This window comes from Haliotis cracherodii, unplaced genomic scaffold (genome assembly GCF_022045235.1).
Source record: "Haliotis cracherodii isolate W230 unplaced genomic scaffold, xgHalCrac1.p SCAF_25, whole genome shotgun sequence".
In the NCBI taxonomy this organism is placed as follows: domain Eukaryota; kingdom Metazoa; phylum Mollusca; class Gastropoda; order Lepetellida; family Haliotidae; genus Haliotis; species Haliotis cracherodii.
The window spans coordinates 10,009,553-10,032,156 of record NW_027266281.1 but is presented as its reverse complement, the minus strand read 5'-3'; the positions used below and the strand labels follow the sequence as shown (position 1 = coordinate 10,032,156).

At 42.9% G+C, this 22,604-nt stretch overlaps 1 pseudogene; it reads left to right on the top strand.

Annotated features, from left to right (window-relative positions):
• Window positions 1-3,205: 3,205 nt before the first annotated feature.
• The window catches only part of LOC139472869 (uncharacterized), a 30,216-nt pseudogene continuing 10,817 nt past the window's right edge, over window positions 3,206-22,604 (top strand).

The window sequence follows — 22,604 nt, the reverse complement described above, 5'->3', positions numbered from 1 at the left end:
TTAAAGCGTTCGCTCGTCACGCCGAAGACACGGGTTCGATTCCCGACATGGATACAATGCGTGAAGGCCATTTCTGGTGCCCCCCGCCGTGATATTGCTAACAGCGTACTCACTCACTCCAGAAATCAATGATCATGGGTTCGAATCCCGGTTCGCCTTGATTTTGTTTCTTGGTGTGTCAGCACCATAACCATGATTGTTGGTTTCACTAAAGTCGTAAACGTCTGAGACTTACATCATTTTAGGTTTTTCTTCCACATCAATTAACACGCCGTTTTAAGAGGGAAATACAACTCAAAGCGGCGTTAAACTAAACTCACTCACTCACTCACTCAAACATCATTTTCTAGCACAACACAGTAGCACTACGACAAGTGCTTCTAAATTTCAGCTGTACTTATCTGTCAACACACCAGGGAAATAGCAAGAGTTATTTCCTGTTAATAATGTTTAAACAATGTTCCCGTTATAACACATATACTGACCGATTGAGTCACTCAAATGGGTTTTTTTCCTCTAGCCAACGATGTCCCCATTATGACACAAACACTGACCGATTGCGTCACTCAATTTTTTTATCCTGTAGCCAACGATGTCCCCATTATAACACAAATACTGACCGATTAAGTCGTTCAGGTGTTTTTTCCTGTAATTAACAATGTCCCCGTTGTAACACACACACTGACCGATTATGTCACTCAAATGTTTTTCCTGTGGTCAACTATCTCCCCGTTATGACACAAACACTGACCGACTGAGTCACGCAGATGTGTTTCCTGTAATCAACAATATCCCCGTTATAACACAGAAACGTCAATAAGGTGATTCTGTCTTTAGATATAGTTTGTGACAAGACTATATTAGTTCGTGCAGGATATGTACGTGGTGGGAAATGCAATGTATCGTCGTTTAATGTCCTAGCTACACTGTCAACAATGTGTTAAGACTTGGTTTGGTTTGGTTTGTTTGTTGTTTAACGCCACACCGCAATATTACACCTATATGACGGCGGTCTGTAAATAATCGAGTCTGGAACAGACAATCCAGTGATCAAAATCATGAGCATCGATCCATGCAATTGGGTCTGATGCAATGTGTTAAGAATGTAAATACATACAAACATGTTTAGATGTAATCATGTTTAGGAATGTATTCAAATCTGTAACGAAATACACACTTGGTGTGTTCTTTCGGAGAGAATATACATAAGTAAATGATATAGGCTCCCAGGTTCTATCTAGACACGGGGGCACGGGTGGCCCAGTCGTCTAAGGCGCCGCGATTCGATGTGCAGAGTTGCGTCCCTTGGGCACGCCAGAAACCTATGATTGTGGGTTCGAATCCCGGTTCGCCCCGATTATGTTCTAGGTTTGTCAGCACCATACCCGTGCTCGTGGGTTTCACGGAAGTGGTAAACGTCTGAGACCTGCATCATTTCGGGCTTTCCTCCCACATTAAGCTGACACGCCGCGATATGACTGGAATACTGTTAAAAGCGGCGTTAAACCCAACTCACTCACTCACTCACTATCTAGACACGTTTAGCGTCTAAACACATGAAATTAGCTATCGTTTCACCACCTAAACATACCTTCCCCATAATCTCAACATTTAGAAATTAAACACGTTTAAACATGTTTACGACAAAATGCATATCATTGCGTATTATCTTAATAATCTAAATATTTTCAAATGAAATGCATATCACTGGGTATTAAGTCAATTAAGGATAATGTGTATGATAAACATTGAAATTAGATGTGCAAGTCAGTTTCACAGGCATTTGTATCACACACACACCACCAGGAATTATAACGAACTTTGGTGCAATATTAACAGAAAAATCAAGCAAAGTTAAAAGTCATCAGGAAGTTTTAGATGTGAAACGAAAAAGCGTTAAGTCTCCATATCACGGGTGGCAGCGATAACGACTGAAAATCAAAAGATTGTAGTTTCGAATCCTGAACATGTTTAGATCTAAAGATCTAAAGTGCATATCACTGGGTATTTAGTCAATTATGGATAAATGTATCCATATTTCTAGAAAAACATCAAGGCCCACCTGTTCAATAAATATTCTCACTGACTATAAGTTTCAGTTGTCGTTGTTGTTTCGTTTCCCGCCGAGGTTTAATTTTTTTTCTGTTAATGATTGCGTTGTTGCTCTTTTACTTGTAGTATTTCTATCATCACAAAAAACGGAAGCTGGCATAAAAAAGAGCTGATAACTACGACAGACCCCTAAACCCCGTGTCTTCCCATATTTAGGCCCTAAACACAATCCTAAACATGTTTAGACCTAAACGCGTCAACCGTTTGTGTTTCGGTTCACTATAGTCCGGACTAGTGTCGGTTTTATAGTGCTAGCTCACCGAGATACCACACCGCAAGCTGAACATGAATACCCCACTCTCTATGAGTGAGTGAGTTGGGTTTAACGCCGCTTTTAACAGTTATTTCACGGCGTGTCAGCTTAATGTGGGAGGAAAGCCCGAAGTGATGCAGGTCTCAGACGTTTACCACTTCGGTGAAACCCACGAGCACGGGCATGAAACAGTACCATGTGAAATAAATTTTAAAAAATTATATCAAAATACCCTACTCAGACACAGAACACTGACTCCGAGCTGAACAGTTCTTTTATCTCATAAATGCCCAGCGTCAGGCAGGGTAACAACAAGTACCACCTTTTAACGTCAATTGGACCCGTCGAGATCCGGGTTAGAAAGGTCTTCAGCAAACCCATGCTTGCCGTAAAAGAGGCGACTAACGGGATCTGGTGTTCAGGCTCGCTGACTTGGTTGATGGATGCCATCGTATCTCAATTGCGTGGATCGATGCTCATGATGTCAACCACTGGATTGCCTGGTCCAAACTCGATAATTTACAGATTTACATATAGCTATACTATTGTTGAGTGCGGCGTTAAAAAACAAACAACAAACAAAATTGGTATGACGCGACCGGAAGGCGGCGGCGGTCTCGAACATCAGCTGAACACTATATGAGAATTCCACGATGAATGCAAATGACGCAGCTGCAATACGAATTCATTTTGTTTCAAGCGGAAATATATTACAACCGAAACAGCAACCGGTTTTCAAGTCAGGCCATGCGCCGGTTTCCTTGATGAAAAGGGAGGCGTCTGACTGACTGACGGACAGAGCGTGTTGGCGCAGTCTGGGTGTTCTGACACATTAACAGCAGCTGGACAACATGGAGACGTTGGCGAAGTCGTTGACGATGATGTTGTGTTTAGGGGTCTGCTGCATGTGTGGGGACATTGTCATGGCAGAAGGTAAGAATTAAATATTATTTCAATTCACAATGTGTATTATCCATGCACTAAAGCAAAGAAAACGTCCATGTCGTTACACAATGAGTGACAATATCAATGAAACCGACATTCTTTGAAGACCCTTTCATAACCAACGTGTTCCCGAAATAAACTTGAAATTTATAGAACGGACCAGGACAGAATGACATTATTTAATATTCTGGGCCATATAGAAGACTCTAAAATGTCAGATAAAAGTTTAAATACAGAACCTGTATTAGCGTAGCGCAAACACATCCCTCAGAAAAATAACATCTCTCATTTCATCAATCGTTGTAGTACATGTCTTTCTTGAAGTGTATAGGCATAAAATATACAAAAACAGTCCAGGTATTCGTGCCTGTCAAAACTCCTTTATACACACAAGATCTATATAAACCGAACGGCAAAAGAACATTTTACAGATTGATGTGACTGTAATTTTTAAATTAAAAATATTAAAGGTTTGAGGTAAAGTATATTTAATACAACTGAACAACTGAAACTTGACAAACAAAGGGAGAAATTTTTCATTCAAACACGGAAAGTGGTCACAGACACAAAATTTGTCACTTTAATACCCAATGTGGCCACCCCGTGCCTCCATACATGCACAGACTCTGCGTCAGACGGAAAACAGCAAACGTCTTATGAGGTAACGTGGCCAGCGGTTCCCTTCATCTTGTAGAGTTGTCTGTTGGCGGGAGGGTGTGGTCGGACTCTAACTCGCCTGTCCAGGTGGTGAGGTGTAATGGGGTTTAACGTCGCGTCCAAGATTATTGCGCTTATATACGTGTGTGTGTTTGTGTGGCTGCTTGTACTAGTCCGGACTGATGCCGATTTATAGTGCTAGCTCACTGAGATACCATGCCGCAGTTTTACTTGAATACCCCACTCAGACACAGTATACTGACTCCGAGCCGACCAGTCCTTGTTTTAGCCCCTTAATACGGGGCGCCAGAGGTTACAGGCCGGCAAAGCCACATTTCGAAAATAGATAGCCCAAATTGATGTGGCTCTCGCGGCAATGGTTATGGTTGCGTGATTGTATAATGTGGCTCTCGCGGTTATGCAGTCAAAACATGCTTTGTGATTCTAACAGGTTACCGTATATAACAAAACAAGTCTTGTTTTCTCATTTTCTATTCAACAAGGATAACATATTCATCAAAACTTTACATTGATGAATATGAATAGCATATGAATATCATAATGCAGATGAAGGAGGTCGCCCACGTGGTCAGCAAATTCCATCTCACTCAGGTGTGGGTTCAGGAGCTGGATCTTGAGGGACGCAATACGTGCATCGATTGCCTTGTACTTCTTTCTTCGTGAAGGTTCTGATCACTGGTGTGAGAGTCTCAGGACTGCAACCTCTTTGAGTGACTGCTCTCGCTGAAATAGCTTCACTACCTCGTAGATGTTCGGGTGGCACTTCTTGGCAAGTTTCTTTATCTTGTTGTGCAACCCTTCCAGGTGATTGTTGGTACGGTGGCCTTGGTTTTCGAAATGGTTCCAAATCTCTGGCATGAAGGCCCCCCCTTGAACCCAACAGGTTGTCACGTAGTCCATGAAGGCAGTCACTTTAGGGCCAGCAGGAGAGTCAGAAATGGCATCAAGCCACACATCATCCACTTTGTCACGAGGTACTAGAGGGAGGGCAGCAGCTCTTGTCACCAGCTTATTCACCTCCTCATCTTCCTTATAGTCCAACACCAGACCTTCTTTCTGCACCCTCCTCCAGATGCATTGGGTGAAGTGAAAGAAACACCCTCTAACTAATGTCCCAGGAAATACCTCAGTCACGGCATTGTGAGCTGCACGTTCAAAGTCCAACTGAATTGTAAGTGGGGCAAACTCTAGACCTCCTCTACTAGCAAAATCTACTAGGTACTGAAACATGTTGACATAACTTTTGTTCGATTGGACAACAAACAGTAAACTAATGGAAACATATGGCCAAACACCTCAGCATGTAAACAATAAATCTGATCAAACAACTTGGGACAGGCATAAGATGTACCATCACAAAATACAATGTCTGCAGTACACAAATGTTCAATGTTCTTGTCTGTTGTGAAGATGATGATGTCGTCACTAACACGGTGTAGGAACTGGTCGCCTCCCTCAGTCTGGGAGTACCGCGCTTAGTAATTTAAATGTGGGACACTCATATAAAGGTATCGGTAATCGGATTAATTGATTACCCGCTAGAATAGGCGAAATGCACTCAGCTGAAAATGTGGCTTTACCGGCAATAGCCATTTCTGAAATGTGGCTCTCCCGGCTAGACACCGCGCCAGACAGGGTAACAACAAGTACCAGTTTTTAACGTCTTTTGGTATGACGCGGTTGGGGATCGAACCCCGGACCTTCCGTTCTCCGGGCGGACGCTCTACCATTAGACCACGGAGGCGCTCTGCATCTATTCAGAATCTTGCAGTTATGTTGTATATTAAATAGGAAAATAGGAGTAGTTTATAAACTTGAAGATAAAGTACCTTGAACATCAAAGCAGGCGATCGAACTAGAGTGAGTGAGTGAGTTGGGTTTAACGCCGCTTTTAACAGTATTCCAGTTATATCACGGCGTGTCAGCTTAATGTGGGAGGAAAGCCCGAAATGATGCAGGTCTCAGACGTTTACCACTCGGTGAAACCCACGAGCACGGGTATGGTGCTGACAAACCTAGAAACATAATCGGGTTGAACCGGGATTCGAACCCACAATCATAGGTTTCCAATGTGATATGTCACGGTGTACCTGAATCTGGACAAAATATAAACCTGGGATGATTGTGAATCGGTGGTGAGAGATGTCCTTAAAGGAATTGATGACTCAGATAGTGATCAATCGAGCACACAGGATCATGGGAGGTGAAAATAGCTTTAATTCCCGATGATCACCAGATTCGGAAAATATTTACATCAGCTAAGAAACTGAAGCGTACATCGATGTGGATTAGCGAAGACTTCTCGGCGAGAGTGAGAGAGAAGAGGAGACATATGAAATCTATGAGGATGGAGGCCAGGAGAAACGACCTTAGCTAGCTTATCAAAGATTTGACAAATTGTATATTGACAGCCGTGTGTACACCTATGATATTGACAAGGGCGAGGTTGTTGTTTTGAATCAGGCTGACAACGGGCAGGAATATCACGTGCAACCCGATGTCAATTTCAACGCCAGTCAACACAGATAGGAATGCGACTCGGCCTTGAGTGACAATGAAATTGACAACACCAAGGACTGGTCTATAATGTCTTGGAACGTGAAAGGTTTAAACAATAAACTAAATAATGACAGCTTCAAGTATTGTGCACTGATCACAGTATCTTTGGTCCTGTAGAGATATGGAACAACTGCACCAAGGAAAGCATAGAGACTATGTTCCCCGAGTACCGTGTCTTCACAAACTACAGAGGGACACGGGTGGCCCAGTCGTCTAAGGCGGCGCGATTCGCTGAGCAGAGTTGCGTCCCTTGGGCACGCCAGAAACCTATGATTGTGGGTTCGAGCTGCTGTGACACCATTGCTTCTCCCTGGACCGATGTTCTGGAAGACCACAGGGCCGACCCTCTGTGCAATTCCACCCCACACCATGATACTCGGACCACCCCACAAGTCTCTCTCAACAACACAAGCATCCGAATAACGTTCCCCACGGCGTCGCAAGACACTCTTCTCTGCCATCTGCTGTTGAGATACAGTAACGGCTCTCGTCTGAGAAGAGGACTCTTCTCCACTGCTGGTGGCGCCAATGCTGGTGTTGTGTTGCCCAGTGAAGCGATGACGTGGTTTCAGAATGGGTCCTCGGTGTGGCCTGTGACAGTGAACACTAATGTGTCGCTGGCGTGTCCCCATGGTCTGTCGAGCAGTTTCCGCAGCAGTAACAAAGCGATCTTATATATGCTGACGATCCTGACGTCAGGTGATGACCCTTGGTCTTCCACTACGTGGTCGGTCATCTGTAGTATTGGTGGTCTGGTACCGTTGCTGGAGCCTGTATATGGTCCTTACGTGGACTTGAAATGCATTGACTACGTGCCGGGCGGTTTGTCCAGCTTACAATCGTCTAAGGCCTTGGTGTCGCTGATTTCTTGGCAATCTTGGCAATAATGAATGAATCTTATCCGATCTGGGTGGATTTTTATAGGGCAAGAAATGTGGGAACGCATGTGCATTTCAATTTACACGGAACTCACGTGCATCGGGTTACCATGGCCGTTGCCGCGATGCGTTTGGGCGACCGGTGTTATTGTCATCTGTTTGTTTTTTATCATCTAATTTCATTTTTCCGGACACGGTATGATTAAATTTTAGAAATTTTGACAAAAATTACCCAGATACTTCAATGACAATTTTTCATGCAATGTTTCTTGGGGTGACGTTTCTTTTGCGATTCAGTATATAATCTCACACGTAATTTACTTGTTGGTTTTGTATATATCCATCCTGTAAATACTTCAGTAATGACTGACAATAGAACCCATAAGGGTATAGAGTACTTTGATAAAAGATTAATATGCAGATTGCGAAATTATTCTTCCTGGTGACTATAATGCTTGGTGAAATATTTCATTATCGACAACAACTGATTTACAACATGTTTAGAAGACGTGGAGTATGTATCGGACGTATTTGACGTGCCCCGCAGTACCAGAGACGATGTGTGTAATGAATACTGGAGTGATCTGTTAGACTTGTGTTGTACGTTTGCTGTCCATATTGTAAATATACGATTTACTGAGGATGAGGACGGATCGTTTACTTGTTTTAAGGAGAGTGGCACTAGTTTGGTTGATTATGTACTCTGCTCAACTAGTTTATTTGATAACATTTGACTTTAGCATACATACTCGCTGTGAATCAGATCACTTTCCTATCGTACTGGGGCGGTCGGGTAGCCTAGAGGTTAAAACATTCGCTCGTCACGCCGAAGACCCGGGTTCGATTCCCGACATGGGTACAATGTGTGAAGCCCATTTCTAGTGTCCCCCGCCGTGATATTGCTGGAATATTGCTAAAAGCGGTGTAAAACCATACATACTCACTCACTCACTATCGTAGTTATCATCCATGGATGTGACAGTCAGGTAGATAATGTTAATGAAATGCATGTAAATAATATTCCTAGATATACATGGAGAAATGAAATATGTGATGCCTTTAAACATAATGTTTCTGAGTCATTGTCTGCACTTCACATGAATGAGATTATGCATTTATTGTCTTTGAATTTTGATTTAGCTGTTGGCGCTTTGACCAGTGCTGTACATAATGGTTCTATTAAATGCGGATTACTTTCTAGTGATAGAAAATCAGAACGTCCACCTGGAACAAAATTGTACGATAAAGACTGTGAGGATATGAAGACTAAAAGGTTTAATGTATTAGACAAGTCTAGAGTTATTGGTGATAAGGAGATTCTCTCAAAATATTCTACATTAAGGAATAGTTACAGGTCTTTATGCAAGAAAAAGAGATTAGAATACGAAGAGACTTGTGTTCGTGAACTTGTAGACAGTAGTGGAGATAGTAAAACACTCTGGAAAAAGATAAGTGCATTGACAAAAAAGACATGTTGTAGTCCTGTTTCCAACAAGATTTGCCAAGAAGATTGGTTTGAGTATTTTAAGAATATTTTAAACCATACTGATATACTTGTGGACTTGGATATTATTGAGCAGGTAGATTATGTCACAAATAACCACAATGAACAATTGCGTGATTTCTGTACTGATGATGTAGATAATATTCTTATTGATGATATGACACAGGACGAGATCAAATGATCTAGAAAAGATATTAAGCGGGGTAAAGCTGCAGAACCAGATGGTATTAAGGTTGAGATGGTATATTGTTGCAGTATTGTCCATATTTGTTGTCCATATTTGTTGTCCATATCTGTCAGTTATGTACAATAGTATTTTGTCAACGGCTAATTTTTCATCTGAATGGGCTAGGAGTGTTATTGTACCACTCAATAAAAAAGGAAGCTTTGACTGTGTTAATAATTATAGAGGCATGTTTTTAATGGATCTTTGGAGGAAGTTATTCTCCTCTATTCTAATTGCGCGTCTTAAACGTTTTTCTGATCACTTTAACCGTATACCTGAGGCCCAGGCAGGATTTAGGAAAGGCTATTGCACAACGGATAATATCTTCACTTTGCAATGTCTTGTACAAAAGTATTTATCTAAAAGTGGCGGACGTTTTAACTGTATTGATGTAGACTTCAAGAAAGCATTTGATTCTGTTAATAGGAAATTACTGTGGTATTCAGTGATGAATAAAGGTATTCATGGTAAAGTATTCTCTGTACTGAGAAATATGTATTTAAATATGAAAGCATCTGTAAGAATATCTAACACTACTATTACTGATTATTTTGATAGTTGAGTTAGACAAGGTTGTGTTATCAGCCCGTTTTTATTTGCAATGTTTATTTCAGAATTTTAATCCATGATAGAAGATGCAGATTATAAAGGGTATACATGTATTTATAGGTGTAGAATAAATCGAACTAGTGTTATTGTTGTATGCTGATGATTTATGTATTTTTGATGACAATGGTATTGGTTTGCAAAGAAAGATTGACATTTTATGTAAATATTGTAAATCATGGGGTTTACAGATAAATAGGGACAAGACAGAAATATTAGTTTTGTCGAAATGGTGGTCATTTACGACATTATGAGAAGTGGTTATTTGATGGAGAGCTGCTAGAGACATCAACTTATTAGTTTTGTCGAAATGGTGGTCATTTACGACATTATCAGAAGTGGTTATTTGATGGAGAGCTGCTAGAGACATCAACTTATTATAGTTATGTAGGTATTATGTTTTCCACTTTGTTGTCATGGACAGTGTTTACAAATACTAGAATGAGGATGTCATCTCTGTAGCGTTGCGCATTGAGGTTACTATTGATGACGACGAGAGGCGTTGTCTGGTCTCCACAAATTCCACCCACACCATAACACCACCTCCACCGTAAGGAACGACTTCTTGAAGACAGCAAACAGCTGTCCGTTCGCCTCTACGACGGTAAACACGCTGTCTTCCATCCATTCTAAACAAACAGAACCTGCTTTCGTCCGTAAAGACCACACGTTGCTAATCCCGACGCTGCCACCGTCGCACTGTATTAGCCCAACGTATTGGTTGGCGTCGAGGTTCAGCGGTCAACGTCTGTCCTCTGAACGGTCGGAAGGCCCTGATACTTGCTGCCCGAAGTCTTATATCAGTGCTTATGAGCCAACCCGCCGACCCAAAGCAATCACTGCCAATGACGTTCGCAGTTACCGGTCTTCCTATGGCGTAGTGACCCGTGGTCTCCCTGTGGCGTAGTGACACGTGGTCTCCCTGTGGCGTAGTGACCCGTGGTCTCCCTGTGGCGTAGTGACCCGCGGTCTCCCTGTCCTGGGTCTGTCCGATGTCCTTCCAGTCTGTCTGGGGGCGGTCGGGTAGCCTAGTGGTTAAAGCGTTCGCTCGTCACGCCGAAGACCCGGGTTCGATTCCCGACATGGGTACAATGTGTGAAGCCCATTTCTGGTGCCCCCGCCGTGATATTGCTGGAATATTGCTAAAAGCGGCATTAAACCATACTCACTCACTCACTCACTCCAGTCTGTCTGAAACGCTGCAACATGTTTCCAAGGGCAACACGGGTACAGCCAAATGTTCTTGCATTTTAGTTGTGCGTGGTCCCCATCTGGACCATCTAAATTGCTCGCTCGTGTTTTCCTGATGTTAGTCTTGGCATTTGGCAAATGTGTTTTTATACAATCTGGATGTTTGACATTGCTACCGTGCATTTTTTTTATACTCCTGTGACACGTGCATCACGTGATTTTACATTTTTCGCATTGCCAGTAAAAATTACAGCTTCAACAACGATGCGTTTGGGCTATAAATGTGTGTCTATTTGGGTTTAAACCATTACAAGTACTGTTATTTAACATCACATTATTTTCAAATGTGCAAAGCTTCTTTTGCAGTTCAGATTATATATACAGTGAATTCTCGTTGCGTAGAAACCTTTTAAGTAGAAATACCCCTTATCTAGATATGGTACATAGTAAATTTGACTTGATAAGTAGAATGGCAGTTCGTTGTAAACACACTACTGATTAGAGCAATTATCGGACAGTTGCAAGTGTTAAGCCCCACCTAGTCTGTCAAATATATCCAGTACAGCCCATGCAAGTCTATAAAGTTTGGCAAGTCTAGATTACTGCAGTATGAAAATGAAGAGAGTCTCTGGGCTCCTTTTTATTATATTTTATAACTATAATTTAACAACAGTTTTTCCTGTCAAATATGTTTCAGAGACTAGTTAGTCCAAGTCCCACCCGAACCTAATTGTCCTGTTAATCCAACCCATGGTGAGATTACATTGACTTCATGCTGTTGTTAGCGTAACGAGATAACAAACAACAAAAGAGTGTTCTGGAGAAGAGTGAGTGAGAGAGTGAGTTGGGTTTAACGCCGCTTTTAACATTATTCCAGTTATTAATGTGAGAGGAAAGTCCGAAGTGATGCAGGTCTAAGACGTTTACCACTTCGGTGAAACCCACGAGCACGGGTATGGTGCTGACAAACCTAGAAACATAATTGGGGCGAAGCGGGATTCGAACCCACAATCATAGGTTTCTGGCGTGCCCAAAGGGACGCAACTCTGCACAGCAAATCGCGGCGCCTTAGACGACTAGGCCACCCTTGCCCCTCTGGAGAAGAGAGGATATAACGTATTTAATGTGAATTTATGATTAGATGGAAGTATCTTCTTATCATGGTTTCAACTCAACTCCGATTGCGTCAACTCAGCCCAACTCAACTCGTCCATCTTCATCGTTATATGGAATAAATTCAGTTCCAATTAACGACGATCCACATCTGTTACCTTTAAATGAGATTTGCTGTACAGAGTTGCGTACCTTAGACACGCCAGGACCCTATGACCGTGAGTGTGAATCCCACTTCGCTCAGCACCATAATCCTGCTCGTTTCACCAACGTGACAAACGTCTAAGATCTGTATCAATTCGGGCTTTCCTCTTACATCAAGCTCACACGCCGTGATATAACTGGAGTACTTCAGCGTCTCCGTGGTCTGGAGGTAGAGCGCGTGCCCGGAGACCGGAAGGTCGGGGTTCGATCCCCGGTCGCGTTATATCAAAAGACGTAAAAGATGGTACTTGTTGTTACCCTTCCTGGCACTCGGCATCAGGGTCTTGTCATCAAGGACTGGTCGGCTCGGAGTCAGAATACTGTGTCTGAGTGGGGTTTTCATGTTAAACTGCGGCATGGTATCTCAGTGAGCTAGCACTATAAATCGGCATCAGTCCGGACTGTGTATTGTGTCTGAGTGGTTACTGGTGGGTTATCATTTAAACTACGGCAGGTATCCCTTTGGGCCAGCACTTTTACAACCGTCGTTAAACCACGCTCTGTTTGTTTGTTGTTTTACGCCGCATTTGGCAATATTCCAGCTATGAGACGGTGGTATGTAAACAATTGAGTCCCAACCAGACAATCCAGTGATTGACATCATGAGCATCGATCAACGTAATTGTTTGTTTGTTTGTATGTTGTTAAACGCCACACTCACCAATATTCCAGCTATATGACGGCGGTATGTAAATATTCGAGTCTGGACCAGACAATCCAGGGATTGACATCATGAGTATCAAGCCACGCAATTGGGATCGATGACATGCATCAACCAAGTCAGCGAGCCTGACCACCCGATCCTGTTTACGACAAGCATAGTCGCCTTTTAGGGCAAGTATGGGTTGCTGAAGACCTATTCTACCCCGGATCTTCACGGCTCAATTGGGGTGCGACGACATAAATCTACCTAGTCAATGAGTCCACAAGCACGGGTTTCTGAAAATCAATTCTGACCAGATGTTTAAGGGTCGCATTGCCCTCGTAAACATGCTGGTTCGAATGCAAATTAATTAGCATGCCATCATTGATTCTTATACTGCCTTTTACTGGCAAATGAAACCGAAATGAAATATTCATTGGAAACCACCCAAACTGACTATAACGAAGACGGAAATGAAAACGCTGCCCTCTACTGAAATAACCCGGACCCTTTTCGGTTATCAATGTGTAAACATATTTGCACACTTGCAGTTTAACACTCCGGCGTCTGATAGAGAGTCTGTCCGGAGCGCGGAAGGTCGGCGGTTTTTATGAGATGTAAAACTCTCGGATTAGGGAAGTGTTTTAGCTTTTTTTTAAACCGAAAGAAAGAAAAAATGCGAAACAACATTTATCATAGATAAAGCGACTGCCAGATAGCGGGAGGTCGGTGGTTCGATTCCTTGGCCTCATCAAACCAAAAGACGTTATAAGACGGCTGTAACTCTGCCTGGCGCTCGGGATTAGTGAGTGAGTTGGGTTTAACGCCGCCTTTAACAGTATTCCCGTTATATCACGGCGTGGCAGCTTAATGTGGGAGGACAGTCCGAAGTGATGCATGTCTCAGACGTTTACCACTTTGGTGAAACCCACGAGCACGGGTATGGTGCTGACAAACCTAGAAACATGATCGGGGCGAACCGGGATTCGAACCCACAATCATAAGTTTCTGGCGTGCCCAAGGGACGCAACTCTGCACATCGAATCGCGGCGCCTTAGACGACTGGGCCACCCGTGCCCCCGTGTCTAGATAGAACCTGGGAGCCTATATCATTTACTTATGTATATTCTCTCCGAAAGAACACACCAAGTGTGTATTTCGTTACAGATTTGAACACATTCCTAAACATGATTACATCTAAACATGTTTGTATGTATTTACATTCTTAACACATTGCATCAGACCCAATTGCATGGATCGATGTTCATGATATTGATCACTGGATTGTCTGGTCCAGACTCGATTATTTACAGACCGCCGTCATATAGCTGTAATATTGCTGAGTGCGGCGTTAAACAACAAACAAACCAAACCAAACCAAGTCTTAACACATTGTTGACAGTGTTGCTAGGACATTAAACGACGATACATTGCATTTCCCACCACGTACATATCCTGCACGAACTAATATAGTCTTGTCACAAACTATATCTAAAGACAGAATCACCTTATTGACGTTTCTGTGTTATAACGGGGATATTGTTGATTACAGGAAACACATCTGCGTGACTCAGTCGGTCAGTGTTTGTGTCATAACGGGGAGATAGTTGACCACAGGAAAAACATTTGAGTGACATAATCGGTCAGTGTGTGTGTTACAACGGGGACATTGTTAATTACAGGAAAAAACACCTGAACGACTTAATCGGTCAGTATTTGTGTTATAATGGGGACATCGTTGGCTACAGGATAAAAAAATTGAGTGACGCAATCGGTCAGTGTTTGTGTCATAATGGGGACATCGTTGGCTAGAGGAAAAAAACCCATTTGAGTGACTCAATCGGTCAGTATTTGTGTTATAACGGGAACATTGTTTAAACATTATTAACAGGAAATAACTCTTGCTATTTCCCTGGTGTGTTGACAGATAAGTACAGCTGAAATTTAGAAGCACTTGTCGTAGTGCTACTGTGTTGTGCTAGAAAATGATGTTTGAGTGAGTGAGTGAGTGAGTTTAGTTTAACGCCGCTTTGAGCTGTATTTCCCTCTTAAAACGGAGTGTTAGCTTGATGTGGAAGGAAAACCTAGAGTGATGTAAGTCTCAGACGTTTACGACTTTAGTGAAACCAACAATCATGGTTATGGTGCTGACACACCAAGAAACAAAATCTAGGCGAACTGGGATTCGAACCCATGATTTCTTGAGTGAGTGAGTACTCTGTTAGCAATATCGCGGCGGGGGGCACCAGAAATGGCCTTCACGCATTGTACCCATGTCGGGAATCGAACCCGTGACTTCGGCGTGACGAGCGAACGCTTTAACCACTAGGCTACCCGACCGCCCGATTTTTGGAATGCCTAAGGGACGCAACTCTGCAAAGCGAATTGTGGCACCTGAGAAAATCTCCGTGTACATTGTGAAACAGCGAAACATCGTTAATTCGAAGTCTGTAGAACTATGGAATAGTTCAAGCTATCCGACAACGAGGCGGTGGGGAAGCCTCGTGGTTAACGCGTTCGTTCGATACGCCGAAGGTCCGAGATCGATTCCAAACAATGTTTAAATATAGCGCATGTCATGTGTTGAGTCAAGCATGGATAAGATATATAATGTATATTGAAACAGTTGTGCAAACCAGATTCACAGGAACTTCCACAAGACTTATACTACCAGGACTTACAACGACCTTTGTACAATACAGTTAACTACGTTTATAACGAACACGCTTATAACAAACTGGCGGATATAACGAACTGGGACTTATGATTTAAACTGTTGATGTTATTACCGAATACCGTAGGTGCTTGGAACAAATTATGGTTACCACCGTTAATTAAAATCCTTCTTTGGACATTAATGATTAAAAATTACCTTCTCTGATACATTTGTCCGATGTATATCATATATGGGATTACTTTTAAAAATGTGAAGTTTTTAATTTGACTAAGTATATATTGAAATAGATGTGCAAACAAGATTTACAGAAACTTACACAAAACATATACTACCAGGACTTATAACGACCATTGTACTATACAGTTAACTACGTTTATAACGAACACGCTTATAACGAACTGGCGGATATAACGAACTGTTTTTTTGCTCCCAGCCATTTGATGTATATATGCTGTATATATGTTTAAAACGAATTACGGTTATAACGAACTAAAATTAGTGGTCCCTTTGAGTTCGTTATAACCGTAGTTTACTGTATTAACATAACAATGGACACATTAACTTAGCTAAGATAATGCTGACTAGAAAAACTGACATTTGTGATGTCAAAAATCCCCGTGGCACAGATGGTAGCGTGGAGGACTACAATTCAAGAGGTTCGAATCCGAGGTTTTAAAGTGTTGTGTTCCTGAATGTGTTGGATGACTAAGTATGGGCATGAGTGAGTGAGTGAGTATGGTTTTACGCCGCTTTTAGCAATATTCCAGGAATATCACGGCGGGGGACACCAGAAATGAGCTTCACAAATTGTACCCATGTCGGGAATCGAACCCGTGTCTTCGGCGTGACGAGCGAACGCTTGAACCACTAGGCTACCCGACCGCCCTAGTATGGGAATGGCCACGAGGACCCAGTGTCTAATCGTTAAAATGGTTAGTTAATGTTTAATTAACCATTTCAACGATTAGACACTGGGATCCGAGTGGTCTAGCATACTTAAACCATGTCCAACATTTATGACATCTAAAATGCTTAAAAAATCATTGTTTTGTTAAAGATACTTTGAAAGGTATTCAGGGACTCTATGCTCAACTGTGAGAACACTGTGTAAGTCGGCCCTGCGTGAAGCACGTGAAATGTGTTTCCCCAGCCTTTCGCACGTGCAGCCCGCCCTTTGCCGATTTGGGTTATGAAAGGCATGTCCCGGGGCAAGTTTAACATACATTTTGGACCAACCCGAGAACATTTATCAATGACCTGAATATTACTTGCCCATGTTAATGGGCATATGATAAACAAATGTTGCCCTGATCAAGATAATAGTAATTTCTTTTCTGTCTGTTCGTTTCGTTGAACGAAAAGCTACAAAATCACAAGCACTGTACAAATACTAAAATGCATAAAGTAACATACTGTATAAAATTGCATAAAACACAGTTCACTGTTCATAAACGGATAAACAATTAGTACTGATGTAAGTAAATATTTAGTTGTTAATTTCATACCATTTCTCCCATGTCGCCGTCGAGAAACGTTTTTTATGAAATTATTCTATCATTAAGATAAATAATAGGGGACAAAAAAATGCCATCATTACCAAGTGGTGTTTAACTAACAATTCAATCTAAGACATAGGAGCCATGGATTAATAGTAGTTCTCTCCTACATGAGTGAGTGAGTGAGTTGGGATTAACGCCGCTTTTAACAGTATTCCAGTTATATCACGGCGTGTCAGCTTAATGTGGGAGGAAATCCCGAAGTGATGCATGTCTCAGACGTTGACCACTTCGGTGAAACCCACGAGCACGGGTATGGTGCTGACCAACCTAGAAACATAATCGGGGCGAACCGGGATTCGAACCCACAATCATAGGTTTCTGGCGTGCCTAAGGGACGCAACTCTGCACAGCGAATCGCGGCGCCTTAGACGACTGGGCCACCCGTGCCCCCTCTCCTACATGAAATGGAAGATGACTATTTTTTCCTACGATAGACCTTTAATTGCTTTTAAGGTACCCTAATATACTTCTATATCCCCATAAAACGCTACAAACATACAAACAGAGACTCCTTTTTTTGAATTACATGAAATAAATTTCAAAAGGGGCGGGGAGGGTACGGATATTTTCAACATTTATGCCCTTAAAACACGCGATAGAATTATGGAACAAGGAGGTGAGGTGAGGTGAAATGGGGTTTAACGTCGCGTCCAAGATTATTGCACTTATATATAGCGACGTGCATGCACGTGTGTGTGTTTGTGTGGCTGTTTGTACTTGTCCGGACTGATGCCGATTTATAGTGCTAGCTCACTGAGATACCATGCCGCAGTTTAACATGAATACCCCACTCAGACACAGTATACTGACTCCGAGCCGACCAGTCCTTGTTTTAGCCCCTAAATGCCGAGCGCCAGACAGGGTAACAACAAGTACCATCTTTTACCGTCTTTTGGTATGACGCGGCCGGGGATCGTACCCCGGACCTTCCGCTCTCCGGGCGGACGCTCTACCACTAGACCACAGAGGCGGTTATGGAACAAGGAACTCGCTTAGCCTTGTGTTTAGGATCTAGTCCGGAATAATGCCGATTTAGTAGTGCTGGCCCACTGAGATACCAGGGCGCAGTTTAACATAGAATCGCTGCGCCTTAGACGACTTTATTAGTATTTGGGGCTATATAACCTATAATACAAGTTTAGAAGAACAAACTTTAATGTCACTAATATCAGGATAGTGCAAACAAATTAATTCCGTTCCTGTTAACGAGGCTCCAGTCCCACCTAACTTATAAATGAGGCGGTGGCGGTCGGGTAGCCCAGTGGTTAAAGCGTTCGCTCGTCACGCCGAAGACCCGGGTTCGATTCCCTACATGGGTACAATGTGTGAAGTCCATTTCTGGTGTCCCCCGCCTTGACATTGCTGGAATATTGCTAAAAGCGGCGTGAATCATACTCACTCACTATAAATGAGACGAGAATAGTTTTTCCTGTCATTTCCGGATCGTGATAACTATTTCTAATGCATATTGCGTCAGTATGGTTCTTGATAATGACCAGGAACTCTTATACTTCTGCTTTCTGAAGCATTTTGATTCGAATGCTGAATTAATTATCGAAATTATGCAATACCCTTTCATACTTCCTTATACTGGCAAATGAAACCAAAATGAAATATTCATTGGAAACCACCCGAAACTGAATATAACGAAGAAGCATATGAGAACCGGACTCTTTTCGTTTATCAATCGTTAAATGTATTACAGTAAACTACGGTTAAAACGAACACGCTTATAACGAACTGACGCATTAAAACGAACTTACGTTTTGGTCCCGACTATTTGCTGTAGTTATGCTGTATATATGTTTATAACGAACTACGGTTATAACGAACTAAAATTAGTAGTCCCTTTGAGTTCGTTATAACCGTAGTTTACTGTAGAACACTTGCAGTCTAAAAGCCCAGCGGTAGACTTGAGACTCAGGGTTACACACAATCAAATGTTTTCCCATAGACTTCTAAAGTAACGTTATATATTTTTTTAAATAATTAAGCATTCAACAGCTATTACCTGTACGTGTGTGCACAGTTTGGTCTTAGAGGAGCAATAAAAACAAAAAAATGATTGGCTTAGCCAGCTCCTTTTCCGAACACAGGAAGCTAAACACACCACCCCCAGTTTCGCACCAAATGTCACCTACTCGAAAATAGCTGTGGTCACATTCAGCATAAATCATCATGTTGAAAAAGACTACTAAATATTGAAAAAACATGGTCAGTTTTAATGACTGGATGGATGTACATTTAAAAGGCTTAAAAATCTTACACAATATTATCCAAATACAGCATGCAGATATCTCTCGATCTGCTCTGAAGGCTCCATAGGAAAACCGCACAGTCCAAACTGGTTCTGATTTGGTGTAATAGAACCTCAGCGGGAGAGCGGAAGGTCGGTAGTTCGATGGCACGTGAAGGCGGCACTTGTTGTTACCCTGCCTGGCGCTCGGCATGTGAACACGTCTGATTGCTTTTATGAGATTTCACACCCCGGTTGAGAAGAAGTGCTTTAGCTTTCTTTAAACCGAAAGAAAAATACGGAACAACAATGAAGTTACGAAGACTAACTCTATCTTGTTGGCGTAAATGCATCCCAATTGATTAGACCGACGCTTATAATTTCAATCACTGGATTGTCTGGTCCAGATTCGTTTTTTTACAGAGCACCGCCATGTAGCTGTAATAATGTTATCTGGCGTTAACCAAAAAATATACAAACGAACAAAATAGAACAGTAATTAGACACAAAAAGACAAAATAAATCAGATTTGTAGTCACATAAGCATTATTTCATAACCTTTTTCTCGCATGTACGTCTCGACAATCAGAATTTTTTAAATAAAAATATACGTAACATTATTGTATTATATGTTTGATATACTCCATTTTATCATACTGCGTTCCTCATATCGAGTTTTGACTTACATTAAGATAGATATACTATGTAGGTTGGTTAGTTGGTTTTTTGTTTAACGCCGCACTCAGCAATATTCCAGCTATATGACGGGGGTCTGTTAATAATCGAGTCTGGACCAGACAATCCAGTGATTAATATCATGCGGGGCATTGCGGGGATAAAGCAAGGACTGATCGGAAGTGGGTCATCCATGTTAAAAATGCGGGATGGTATCTCATTGGGCTAGCACTATATACCGGTATCAGAACGACAAGCAGCCACACACATACACACACACACACACGCACGCATGCACACACACACGCGCGCTCACAAACACGCACACACACACACGCACGCATGCATACACACACACACACACACACACGTATGCATGCATGCACACACACACGCACGCATGCACACACACACACACGCACGCATGCATGCAGACACACACGCACGCACACACACAGGCACGCATGCACACACACACACACACACGCACGCATGCACACACACACGCACGCATGCACACACGCACGCGCACACACACAGGCACGCACGCACAAACGCACACACACGCACATACATATACACAAACACACACGCACGAACAAACGCACACACGCACGCACGCACAAACACACAAACGCACACACATATACACAAACACACACACGCATGCACGCGCACAGACACGCGCACGCACGGCGCTATATAAATGCAGAAATACTGAACGACGTTAAACCACATTTCACCTCACAAACAAGAGTTCTTTTAGCACTAGGGGCGGTCGGGTAGCCTAGTGGTTAAAGCGTTCGCTAGTACACGCCGAAGACCCGGGTTCGATTCCCGACATGGGTACAATGTGTGAAGCCCATTTCTGGTGTCCCCCGCCGTGATATTGCTGGAATATTGCTAAAAGCGGCGTAAAACCATACTCACTCACTCACTCACTTTTAACACTAGCATCCTCATCTTCATTCCGTGTTTCAGCCTCGTTTACAGTCAACGGTAATTCAAGCGTGACGGTTGAAGCAGGCGAAATGGTCGTGTTCCGATGTGACAGTGAGCCGCTACAATTCAACTCGAAAAACATCACCATGACAAACAACACATACGAAGTGGCAGCCAACTGTTCTGACTTCGGAGAGTACACATGCGGTGGAGACTCAGTCACCGTCAAATGTGAGTATACGTGGTTGTCTAGGGCGCCACAGAGTTACGTCCCTTGGAAGCACCAGGATCCGCTGATCGGGTTCGGCATTAGGTCTGATCGCTTGTTTGTCAGCGTAAACCCTTGGTTGGTAAGCGTTTGTGGCTTAATTAAAGTCCAATTTTCAATTAATGCCCTTGCCTCGGGAAGTTGAGATTGGACTGACACGCCGTCCTAAAACTGGAATACTAAAAAAAGTTACTTGAAGTTAAGCTCACTACCTCAGAAGTAACCGAGCTAGCCACTCGGATAGTTTCTGTGTTTTCTGCTACACAGGATCGAGAGCCGGGGTGCCCTGGTATATGCATATCACGTTTAGCCCTCAATCTGAGTAAATGATTGAATATTGCTAACGACGCATCGTTATCTTTGAAGGTGTTTGCGGTCAGAACCCCATGGAGAGAAGATCTGAGAAGTCCGTTTGTTTCGTTAGCGATGTGTCAGTAATGAACATACTTGGATCCATAAGGGATTCCAAACTGAACTGAACATTTTCCCAATCACTACACTCCATGCCACCCTATCCAATTCTTTCCCATTCTCAACGCCTCCTATCACATCCCTCCTTTCCACCCTGTCGCCTTTCTCTTTTCCCCCAACATTTTCTAACTCACTCTACTCAGTACACACTCTAACATCTCCTCCCATCTCAACCCACCTCCTCCCATCTCTAACACTACCCACCCCCTCCCATCTCTAACACTATCCATCTCAAGCCACCTCCTCCCATCTCTAACAGAACCCACTCCCTCCCATCTCAAACACTACCCACTCCTCTCATCTGCAACACTGCCCACCTCCTCCCGTCTCTAACAAAACCCACCCCCTCCCATCTCAAACACTACCCATCCCCTCCCACCTCTAACACTACCCACCTCCTCCCATCTCTAACACCACCCACCTCCTCCCATCTCTAACACTACCCACCTCCTCCCATCTGCAACACTACCCACCTCCTCCCATCTCTAACACTACCCACCTCCTCCCATCTGCAACACTACCCACCTCCTCCCATCTGTAACACTACCCACACCCTCAAATCTGTAACACTACCCAAATCCTCCCATATGTAACACTACCCACACCCTCCAATCTGTAACACTACCCACCTCCTCCCATCTGCAACACTACCCACACCCTCCAATCTGTAACACAACCCACCTCCTCCGATCTGTATAACTACCCACATCCTCCCATCTCTAACACTACCCACCTCCTCCCATCTCTAACACTACCCACCTCCTCCTATCTGTAACACTACCCACCTTCTCCCATCTCTACCACTACCCACCTTCTCCCATCTGTAACACTACCCACCTCCTCCCATCTCTAACACTACCCACC